The following is a 12170-nucleotide window of genomic DNA, read 5'->3' as shown; positions in this document are numbered from 1 at the left end:
TAAATATATATTTTTTAATAATTAAAAAAAAGATTTTCCATTTATTAATATGTCATTTTTATGAATGAATTTCCTTTTTTTTTAAATTGGTGTTGTTTTTGTTGTTAATATATTTACAATAAAATAAATTAATAATAATAATATTAATAAAATAATACAAAAAACTATTTTAATTTAAACTGTAAACATAATAAAAACAACAGTAATAATAACAATTACAAGAAAATTATTATTATTATTATTATTATTATTATATTAACAACGTATTTTAATTATTGTTTTTGTTATTATTATTTAGACACAGACTAAAACTTTTTAATAAGCGAAAAATTATTTTCAATAGCAATAATTATTATGATCCATGTTGGTGTTAATATAAACAAATAATAATAATAAATTATTATTAGTTAGACACAGGCTTAAACTTTTTATATAATAAGCATAAATCATGTATAAACATAATGATACAGTGATATATTCTTTAAAAAATATATTATTATTATTATTGCTGGTTATCTTTATTATTGTATTAAGTACAAAAACCGTAATAATAATAATTATTGATGTTATTGTTATTATTATTTAGACATAAAAACTTTTTAATAAACAAAAATGAATTTCCAGTAAAATGATTATCATTGTTGTCAATATAATACTAATACTATTATAATGTTCATGAAGCAAGTCATGCTTTATTGTTGTAGTCTAATGATTATTTTTTATGTCAAAAACCAAAAAATTACATATCAGTTAAATATTCATTACATGCTGTCTGGCATCATCATAAAACAACAATAGTGATCGATCTGTGAAGATTGGTATTGATAATGTATTTGAATGTATTAATCTTGAATGTGGTATGACTGTGAAAGGGGTATTTATTATTATATTATCAGTTTACTGTATTATATTATGTGCATCCAGCTGATTTTAAGGTTGGCTGTGAGACATTCTGAATGCCTCTGAGGTTCTGGATCCTGCTTTTATCTCCTCATCTAACGAAGAGCGTGTTTTTACGCTGGTAGTGGTTAGTGCATTTGTTCCGAACATTCCTGAAAACCAGCTGGAATATCAGTGGCACTCTTGAGTTCTCTGATAGCGCTCTCTTCCGCCCACTGTCGTCATGTGGCATGAATGTATCGCAGAGTAAGCTACAGAAATCTGCCCACACATTTCTTTTGTGTCCCTCTAGCCGCCTGCTGGAGGTAGAGTGGTTTCACAGCACCAAGAAATACATATTACATAAGTATTTATCAAGCAGCCGCTCTGTATTCTGGTATCGCTGCTCTGTATATCCGCTTGCAAGGGCTGTGGTAATTCCAGCAGCTTTATTGCTCCGCAGTGTTGCAGTTTCCTCAGAGTTGTCAGGATGGATTTCTCTCGGCCCTGTCTTTATTGCCGGGGTGTTGACGTTTGCTGTTTTCTCCTGTGTGTAATTGCCTCCTCGGGCTGCATTTGAAATAATTAAAAGACAGAGATGCGCTTGTTGAGCTGTTCGACTCTTTGAAAACGCAGACGGATCAACATCATCTCCACTTTGCCGGTTCTTTCACTTGTGTGCTGCCCGTTCTTCCTCTGTTACTTTATTTTCTGTGAAAAGTAAAAGTGAATAATGCCGAGTCACTTGTTAAATTGGCTGTAGGCACACTCTTTAAGTCTCCGGGGTTTACAGTTTCATGCAGTAAATTTGCACGAAATCATTTCACAGCTGGGGAAGAAACCTTATATGAGGCATTAGAACTTAAAAATGTAACATACTGTTCTTAAGTTTTGAACATCTCCCTACCAAAATAATATGCACTCAATGTCATATAAATGTATCGCCATTTATGAATTATGTAAATTATTAAAATAAATTATATAAACAAATTTCATAATATTTATAATACTCAATTTTATATTTTATATTTAATATCACACTAATATTGACTGTTCATACATTTTTATTCAGTGTGCAAGAGGTAGACAAACACTTGCATACTTTACCCTATAATTTAAAAGTTGTTTTTCTCTCTTGATGCTTGATCAAAAATACAGTAAAATTGTGAAATATTATTACAGTTTCAATTGTCTGTTTTCTATTTGAAAATATTTTAACATGTAATTTATTTCTGTGATGCAAAGCTGTATTTCCAGCATCATTCCCCCGGTCTTCAGTGTCACATGATCCTTCAGAAATCATTCTAATATGCTGATTTGATGCTTAACAAAAATGTCCTTTTTTTTTTTTTTTTTTCCTTTTCTTTTTTGTTTTGAAAACATAAAGAACAGAATTAGTTTGAAACAGAAATTATAAATGTCTTCACTGTCACTTTTAATCTATTTAATGCATTGCTTTCATAGTTGTAATATTTATGATGTGTGATTGCAGTTGCTCAGAAAGTGGTGGCGCTGAGGAAAAAACAGCAGCTTTCGATTGGTCCGTGTAAATCTCTGCCCAACTCTCCCAGCCACTCGTCAGTTCCGTCCGCGTCCATCCCCTCTGTACACATCAATCAGGTGAGTCTGGGGCATTTGTGCTGATCTAGGATCAGCTTCAGTCAGCCAAAACCTGTCCTGAAGCAGCTAGCATGCCAACTGCAAAGTGAATTGCAACTGACTAGTTGTTATTACCTAGCACATATTTCAGTTCTGAAAATTTAATATGGTAACCATATTTTCCACAAAAATAGTTCATTTTTACTTTTAAAAAATTGAATCACAAATCAATTGAATAAAATTACAGAAATTTTAATTTATAGCTTTTCAAAAGTAACAATAATTGTAGGAGCTATGATATTTAATGCAACAAAGGCTTATGTGATATCAGGACACAGATTTATGATGTCCTGGTTCATGCATACTTACATGTACTTTCCCATTATTTATATATTTATATGCATAGTATAAGTTTGAGCATTGGGATGGAGGAATAGGACTTTATGAACTATAAATAAACTATAAAACATGTGCTGTATGTCAAAAACCTGAAAATCATGCTGATAATTTTGTTTACTGCATCTCTCTTGCTCCTTTCTTATTCTTAATTGCTTTTCCCTATCTATCTATCTATCTATCTATCTATCTATCTATCTATCTATCTATCTATCTATCTATCTATCTATCTATCTATCGTCTGTCTGTCTGTCTATCCTCTGTCTGTCTTTCTGTCTGACTGTTTATCTGTCCATCTATCTATCTATCTGTCTATCTATCTGTCTGTCTGTCTGTCTGTCTGTCTATCTATCGTCTGTCTGTCTATCTATCGATCTATCTATCTATCTATCTATTTTCTGTCTATCTATTTATCTGTCTGTCTGTCTATCTATCTATCTATCTATCTATCTATCTATCTATCTATCTATCTATCTATCTATCTATCTATCGTCTGTCTGTCTGTCTGTCTGTCTGTCTGACTGACTGATTGTTTATCTATCTATCTATTTATCTATCTATCGTCTGTCTGTCTGTCTATCTATCTATCTATCTATCTATCTATTGTCTGTCTATCTATCAATCGTCTGTCTGTCTGTCTATCTATCGTCTGTCTGACTGACTGTTTATCTATCTGTCTATCAATCTATCCATCTATCTATCTATCTATCTATCTATCTATCTATCTATCTATCTATCTATCTATCTATCTATCTATCTATCCATCTATCCATCTATCTATCTATCTATCTATCTATCTATCTATCTATCCATCCATCTATCCATCTATCTATCTATCTTTCCCCATTCCCCCTCTGTTTGTTTCAGGCTGCTAATGGAGGAGGTGCGTTCAACGATTACTCCTCCTCTGTTCCCTCCACCCCCAGCATAAGCCAGAGGGAGATGCGCATCGAGACGGTAGCCGCCTCCAATACTCCCACGCCCATCCGCAAGCAGTCCAAACGGCGCTCTAACATCTTCACAGTAAGTATGAGGCAGCTAATGCAGAGCACCACGCACTCCCACTACTGAGAGTGCTGGACTTCCCCTGACTGCAGATCTCCCAGCAGCCCCTGCTGCGTTCAGACAGCCAGTGAGCTAGAGAGAAGCTGTTTCTAGGTCTGCAGTGAGTGGATCTGCCCTTAGTTCTCATCACCCCCTTCCCCTCAAACCCAGGGCAGTGGAGGGCAAAGCCAGAGAGCGTAATGCCATCTCTGACCACAAGAGGGAGGTATGGAGCTGAGTGTAACTGAATCCCTCCTGCCTCTGCTACCACAGAAGCGCGTGACCACATGCTTTTTATAGCTACATATTTCAGTAAACGCTGGGAGGCAAGCATTAAACTGATGAGAGATGTTTAGTACAAGAAAAGGCGCTTAGATTTACGCTATTATTTTTGCCATTTTTATTTGCCTCGACCTTTATATACACTGTAAATTTAAAAGCTTTACACCAAGGTAACTTAGCTTTTTATCTTCTCTGGATTTGAATACCTGCCCTCCCCGATACTGATATTTTCCCTGTGCCCTTCCTAATTTCACTGTGTCAATCAGCAAAATTCCCTAGCAAGCCCTGCCCCCTTCTCGTCTTTGACAGACATTCACCTAGCGTGTCTTTCTGCTGGAGCCAGACAGAGAGAGAGGCAGAGCCACACACACACACTGTACTAGCAACACCACCATCTCCAATCTAACCAATCAAGATCCACCTTTGTCCATTCAGCCAATCACCATCCCTCACTCCAAATAACCAATCGAATTTGTCCCCCCCCCCCAAAATCTCCTCCTATCAGAAGGATCCCACAAGGTGATTGGCTGCGGCAGTGGCGGCTCTTGTGCTAGCGTCCCCTGTCCTGTTTCTCCCTCCCCCCTGCTAGGTCGTGTCTAACCCCGTCCACGTGAGACACGACGCTCTGCCGGTGCGCGTAATGGAGCCGAAGCACGCCACCTACCCCGTCTGGGTGTCCGAGTGGCAGAGCGAGCGGGAGTTTCAACTCATGACCTTCTGAGGAGCCGGACTCACGGTGTGGGCGGGAACAGGGGTGAGGGCTGGGAGGGAGAGTGGGAGGAGCCAGACCAAGGAGGGTGGGGCCACGCAGCCTCTCTACGACGTTCTGAAGACGGCTGGGAGATCTGGATTGGTTACTATATTCCCCTTTCGACGACTTCTCTGACCAGTCATCTCATTGGCAATTGGATCATAATAGCCACTCCGAGCTAAATTTTTAGAAATAGCATGCGAAAAATGAGGAAAGCCTTTGTTTTGTGTTTGCTATGCTGAGTTTCCGGCAGCTTTTTTCAAAGTCATATACATATAATTTATGTTAGATATTATTTTAGCGTTCAAAGTCAAGAGTGGCCTTATAATCATAGTCTTTTGAGTCATAGTGAAAGAGTAAATTTGTTACTACCACTAGTAGAGTAAAGGATAGCATTCATCTACAATGAAAGAAAAAAATATATTATATATATATATATATATATATATATATATATATATATATATATACAAAAAATATTATTTATTAAATTATTACAAATTGTGTATATATATATATAATATATATATATATATATATATATATATATATATATATATATATATATATATATATATATATATATAGATATATATAGATATATATATATAGATATATAGATATATAAATGCTAGTGCCAATAAATTAAGGTAAGACTGAAAAAAAAAATTAAGGTAAGACTGACTTTTTTTTCTTTTTGCAATCTGTAACAACTAATTTTGCTCCATACTAATTAAAAATAAAATATTTACGTTTTAAAGAAAGCCATAATTAAATATTTTGTTAAAATGTTCTAAAAGTAATAATTCCTTTTTAAAACAAAATTAAAGACTAAAGCTCATGTTATTATTGAATAATATAAAAAGAACAGTTTGCCGATTTAGTAATATTTCCTGTCACCTCATAATTCATAACATTCTCTCATGAATATCATTTCATAAGTGTGTGTCTTTGCCACTAGATGTCAGCAGAGGACCGCAAACCAAGCACAGTGCTTCCATGATATTTAAAAACAGCCATTCAGATATTTTTGTCATTGGTCTAATGTGGCGTCTGTTTATTTTCCATTCTGTGAGAGAACAGGAAGAGGGAAGGGGTTTCTTTTATTTCATGTCACTATTTTGCCCTGTAAAAAGCCAATAATCATACTACATCCGCCCTCATCTCCTATGTAGATGTCTACGCATTTTTTGCGATCCATTGCTCCACCCCCAAAACCCTTTCTGTCCACGCTCCCCGTGACCAAAGTTTTGAACTGTTTTTGTCGATATTTCCAGATTTGTTCTTCTGTTTCCAACCTTTCTTCAACTAAAAGGGCTTTCCAGCTTCTCCTCAATTAGACGAGCCCTTGGTGGTGGTGGTACGACTGCAATGCATTATGGGAGGCTGCTTTATTCCCCCTAATAGCCCGCATTGCATCGTGGGTATCACCATGGCTTTCTTGGACACTTGCCCCTTGGCAGCCATGGTTGAGTTTAAAGGACATTTGGTTGGACAGAAAAAGACAAATTTCGAACTTGCGTTACATGAACTCACTGAACTGAATCATAATCAGTCATTTTACTGCTACATGTTCACCAACCCGGACAATAGCCATCAACAACGCCCAAAATTGCTTCGTATTTCAAACGGACAGAACTTTGCCAAGAGTTTCTCAGTTTCTCCTATTTATTTTCCTATTTATTGTCTTTCCTTTGAGTTCTGTGTCTGATGGGTTAGTTTAGCGAAGTCAGACTTCACACCGAACGCCACGAACCGCATCCCGCGTCTCCGTTTCATCTTTATTAACAAGACCGCGGCTTTGTGAACCACGTCATACTGGCATGTGATGCTAGTCGAGGTTTCTTGTTCGATAGCTTTTTTTGTTCGATAACGCCGACCACCATTCAACTGTGAAACAAACATGATGTCACATGACGCCCTGAGACGTCACATTGCGTTGTGATGCGTTTATAAAGCCGCTCGTTTAGTTGATGCAGGTGCAGCCGCGGCGCACGGACGCGGTTTCTTCGCTCGGTGTGAAGTCTGAACGATATGAAGGCCTTCATAGACGTAGAGAAGCATGACGGAAATGCACCGACTTGTATGAATGTAGTATCTATTATTTGTGACCCAGAGCCATTATTTTGTTTGATTGTTTTTGCCTATTCATTTTTTTTTTTATTTCATGATGATGTGCTAGGATGAACTGTTCCATGCGTTGCACAGTTTTTTTTTTTTTTTTTTTTTGTATCATTCAATAATGGACAAATATAGACTGCCGTATATCTTGTATTGAATTTGATTTCCAACGGTATTCTATAGAAAGTATATTCTATACATATATGAGATATATGAAACAGCGCCTCTTTAGTCAAACTCTCTCTTGTGGGAACTGCAATGTGTGGCTCTGCCTGTTGACTATTTCCACGTAAACCTGTGACTTGATTTGTATGGTGTCTGTATATATCCAAACGAAAAAAAAAATAAACTGTTGAAAAATACACATTAGCCTAGTTTATTTGAGTCGATCGTGAAACTTTATCTCTCTCTCCATTTGCGAATGAGCGCCATAATGTTGTCTGTCGGGTGTGAGTGAGCATTCATGTTGCATTGTGGGTCATTTTGTATGAGAGGGTTGATTGTTTAACATCTATTCTTTCCCTAATGCCATTTCCAGCTACTGAAAACGAAGGTTGCTTGAAATCCAGAAATGAAATGATGTATAAACTAACTTTTCTTTCTCCCGACTTTGCTTTGTTTTGAAATGTTTGTCAATCTAACCCTAACTCTGAATCGTTTTATTCTCTTTGTCTGACTTGTTTATCGGATGTTTTAACAGGTGGAGGCTGTCAGAAAAAAGATGCACCATATTAACATCCTTATTTTTTCCTCCTCTGCTAACCTTTTGTATATAAAGCTGCATTTAATGTTCTTGTATTGTTTGAATCTGATGCTTCAGTGGTTGGTAAAGCCACAGGGAGGCGCCAAAGATCACAAAAGAGCTCTTTTGGGGGTTTACTTCTGACTTCCTGTGTTTGTTTATTGGTCGAACTTGATATTTTCCGTTGTCGTTTTGTTCTGTGTGTCTGTCCTGGTCTGTGTAAATATATATTTCTATATACTGCACGTTCAATGTGCTGCTGTATGTTTGCACTGTTCTGCTTGCGCGTTTATTTGAGCCTCTTTCTTGCGATTTTATGTTGTCCCCCACTACACACACCAACACTCACTTCACACACACACACACACACTAGAGTTAAGGCACAACACACACACACACACACACACCCTCCCCACCTCCCTATGTGTCCCCAGTTTGTTCTGTGCACTGACATCTTGTCTTGTTTCTTTGCAGTCACGGAAAGCCAGTGATCAGACAAAGAGCATTGAGAATAAAACTGACAGTATAGGGAGTGGAAGGGCCATACCCATCAAACAGGTACGTCACCGCACTCGTACACTCATTACATGAGGTAAGTACACTGTTATAGGGTAAAACTGTTGACTGGTTATGAGGATTAGTGAAATGACAATATCCTAAGGGTTTTTATTATGTGAATATGAAATTAGTGTGTGTGTGTGTGAGCACTAAAAGTGCATGCAAACTTTTTAAAGACTTTATAAACCTGATTATTTTAGGCTTTCTCAGTCAGGTTTCTTTGTACGGCCAACAGATGTCAGTGTAACACAGTTTAACTTTATGTTTGCTCATTCTATCTAACCTGGGTTCTAAATGTTTGTAGTTGGTATGCAGATAACCGAATTATATGTATATTATTAAATTTGTATTATAGATTGTAATTATTTAGGTGATATGCATATCGTAATAACTTGGTAACCAACAACATACTCTTTGCTTTTTTGTGTGTGTGTGTATATATATATATATATATATATATATATATATATATATATATATATATATATATATATATATATATATATATATATATATAGAAAATAAACATAAATATATATATTTATATATGTGTGTATATAATATTATTTTTTATTTATTTTTAAATTTGTCATTTTTTCACATTTTGCTTTGACAAGGAAATCTGTGTTTGGTGCATTTGAGTATCCGTGATTTTTTAAAATCATTTACGAAACTGTGTCCTTTAAAATGCCCTGTAAATTATTTTTTGCTTATATATATATATATATATATATATATATATATATTTATAAATAATGTACCGAAACTTTTGGGAACCTTTAAAATTCATGAGAAACAAATGTTTAATATTCTTTACACTCTAGTCATGTTTTTTGTTGTTGTATGGTTTTGAACAGAAATGCAATTCTTTTTAGCGAAATACCCTGACGACTGACGTCAGAACGAACTAATGTGGTTTTGAAAGGATTCGTTTTGGTAATTAGCAGTAGTTCTTGACAGAGTAGCTGTCAAATATTTATTTTTCTTTACTAGAGATGTTCATTCATTTGCTCTTTTTTTAAACCTCTGATTCAATTTTCAAATTAACCCTAGCCTTAACCTTTAACCCCTGCCAGAGATTAGCATTGTCACATTGAACAGACATCATCCCTGTGACAAGTGTCACATGCAACCTCTGACTTTAAGATAATCTGGTTGCACACATGGTTTACATGCGTAAAAAAAAACAACAAAAAAAAAACAACAATAATAAAATATTTTTAAAGTCGTCCCAGCTTAATTTAGAAATAGTTCCCAAATAGTAGTTAAGAAGTAGTTTCCAAGTAGTAGTTTACAAAGACAGTTTAGAAATCATTTTCAAATAGCAGTTTGGTAGTAGTTTATAAAAGTAGTTTAGAAGCAGTTACCATATAGTATATTCAAATAAATCAAATACAGTAGTTTACAAAGGCAGTTTAGTCCTCATTTACAAAACTAGTTCAGAATAAGTTACAAACACTAATTTCATACTAGTATAGAAAAAGTTTACAAATAAAATAATAATAGAAGTAGTTTACGAAGATAGTTTAGATATAGTTTGCTTAAGTGTTTTAGAAACTCTTGACAAGTAGTAGTTCAGAGGTAGTTTCCAAAATAATGTAGTTTAAACAAAATGATTTACAAAAGTAGTTTAGAAATAATTTCCAAATAGTAATATACAAATAAACTAGTTTGAAAGTAGAAAGTTTACAAATAAAGTCATTTAAAAGTAGTGTGCAAATATTTTACAAATAACAGTTTACAAATAGTAGTTTATAGAGAAAATAGTTTACATAAATAGTTTGATGCTAAATTAATTTTATGATTCAATGCGATTCTGCTGTGTGCTCAGAGGAAACGTTCACAAAAAAAAATGTTTAGTAAGTAACTGAACTGCAGTTTGCATGAGGCAACTCAAAAGTAAATTGACCTGAAAAGTAATTTTATCTCAATTTCAATGTTTTATTTATGTTTTTTTTTTTTACTAAAAAGTGTATAAGCAGTCAGGTGTCTATGAATCTCACAGCATTAAGATGACGGGGGTGACGCGTCCCTCTCACAGTTAACATATCACACGTCCATATCCTCTCAGTCAACCTCCTTTACTTTACCTTCATTGTACATCAATTACACTCCAGCTTTAAAGATGATCCCTTTAAGAGCCGTCATTGTAATCTGTTTGTCTGTAGTGGAGAGTCACAGAGAGAGTAAAGGAGAGGAGGGACGCAGGCCATGCTGGGATACCTTTGAATGGAGCTGATTGCCCGGCCAGTCAAATGCACAGTCAAGAAGATCAAAGTGCCATGGGAGTATAATTACCTCCCACTGGGCAAATTACACACTGTGGACCCCCCGCCCCACCCCACACCCCTCCCAATCAGTAAAAATGGTAAATAAGGACAACAAAAGCAGTGATAGCTCAGGGGTGACACAGGGAGACTGTCAACACAAGGCTTTTGTGTTTAATCCCAGTAAGTTCCTCTTTCTTTCCCCCTGCGCTGACCACAGAACAGAGGCCGTCCTGATGATAGACGTGTCTGTTTGAGCTCTGTGTGTCTCTGTAGGTTTAGGAGATAGAGGACAGACAGGTGCGTGGGCATTAAATAAGGTTTTTGTGTATTTACGTTGGCTAAATGGAATGTAGGGCTTGGTTAAAAGGCATCTAATGGAATGTAAACTACATTTTGCATTACTTTCGAAGACTTTTTTAAATTATGTATATTCTAATGGCATATGTGTCACGTGCTATTTTATTTTATTTGTTTGTATATTTTATGCTTTGATCTTTTTATTTTATTTTTAACTTTAGATTTATGTGCACTAGCATAACGCCTTATTGCTTTTCTCAACTCAACTCAACTTTTATTTATAAAGCACTTTCAAAACGATTAGAATGGACCAAAGTGCTGTCCATAAGTAGGCTGATCACTAACTTTAAAATACATACCAACAATAAGTTACATTAAAAACAAGACACAAGAAAATCAAACCACAAATCACTCACAATTCTCAGACCTAATCAAACGCCAAAGGCTTGGTTAAATAAATAAGTCTTCAATCCCTTTTTAAAAGTATCCATTTTAATATAATTGTATTTTAATTTATTTTTTAATTACAATTATTCCCACTAAGGTGTTTCTCATTGAAATTGCTTATGCTATTTATATCTTATACTATTATTTTGTACTCCAAATTTACTGTAATGCAATTAATTTAATATATTTTAATTATTTTGTACTCAAAATGCTATTTAATGCTTCTATTTAAACTGTAATGCTATTTATTTATTTAAATCAAATTTTCTATTTTTTATACTGGTTTTACTGTAATGCAATTTGTTTACCTTTTTTAATATTTTATACTCAAACTTAGTTGTAATGCAGTTTATTTATTTATCTCAAGGCAATACAATATACACGACCATGATTTAAAATTATTTTAAAGTATACATTTATGAAACTATAAATATATAATCGATTTATTTACATCAAATTTTCTATTATATTTGACTAAAAATTTACCGTAATGCAATTTATTTACTTCTCTTAAGGCAATACAACAAATACGTCCGTGATTTCGAATTATTTTAAAGTAAACATTTATCAAACTATAAATATATCATTTATTATCTTCTATCTTAAAATAAAAAAATGTTAACTGAATTGTAAAAAAAAATAGTTTTACTGTATTTATGTCTTACAGTAAAAGTACTGCGATGAAGCTGCAGTACACCGATGGTATTAGACCGTAATATGACCCTTTATTTAGATTTTTGACACAGATTTATGATAACACAGACTTCATTAACAAATCAAACCA

At 34.6% G+C, this 12170-nt stretch overlaps 1 pseudogene; it reads left to right on the top strand.

Annotated features, from left to right (window-relative positions):
• LOC113099019 (arf-GAP with GTPase, ANK repeat and PH domain-containing protein 3-like) overlaps nucleotides 1-12170 on the top strand; it is an 86917-nt pseudogene that overhangs the window by 18381 nt on the left and 56366 nt on the right.

The sequence above is a fragment of the Carassius auratus genome, unplaced genomic scaffold, assembly GCF_003368295.1.
Source record: "Carassius auratus strain Wakin unplaced genomic scaffold, ASM336829v1 scaf_tig00216833, whole genome shotgun sequence".
Taxonomy (NCBI): domain Eukaryota; kingdom Metazoa; phylum Chordata; class Actinopteri; order Cypriniformes; family Cyprinidae; genus Carassius; species Carassius auratus.
The sequence above is the reverse complement of the archived record's forward strand: the minus strand, read 5'-3'. Positions and strand labels throughout refer to the sequence as shown.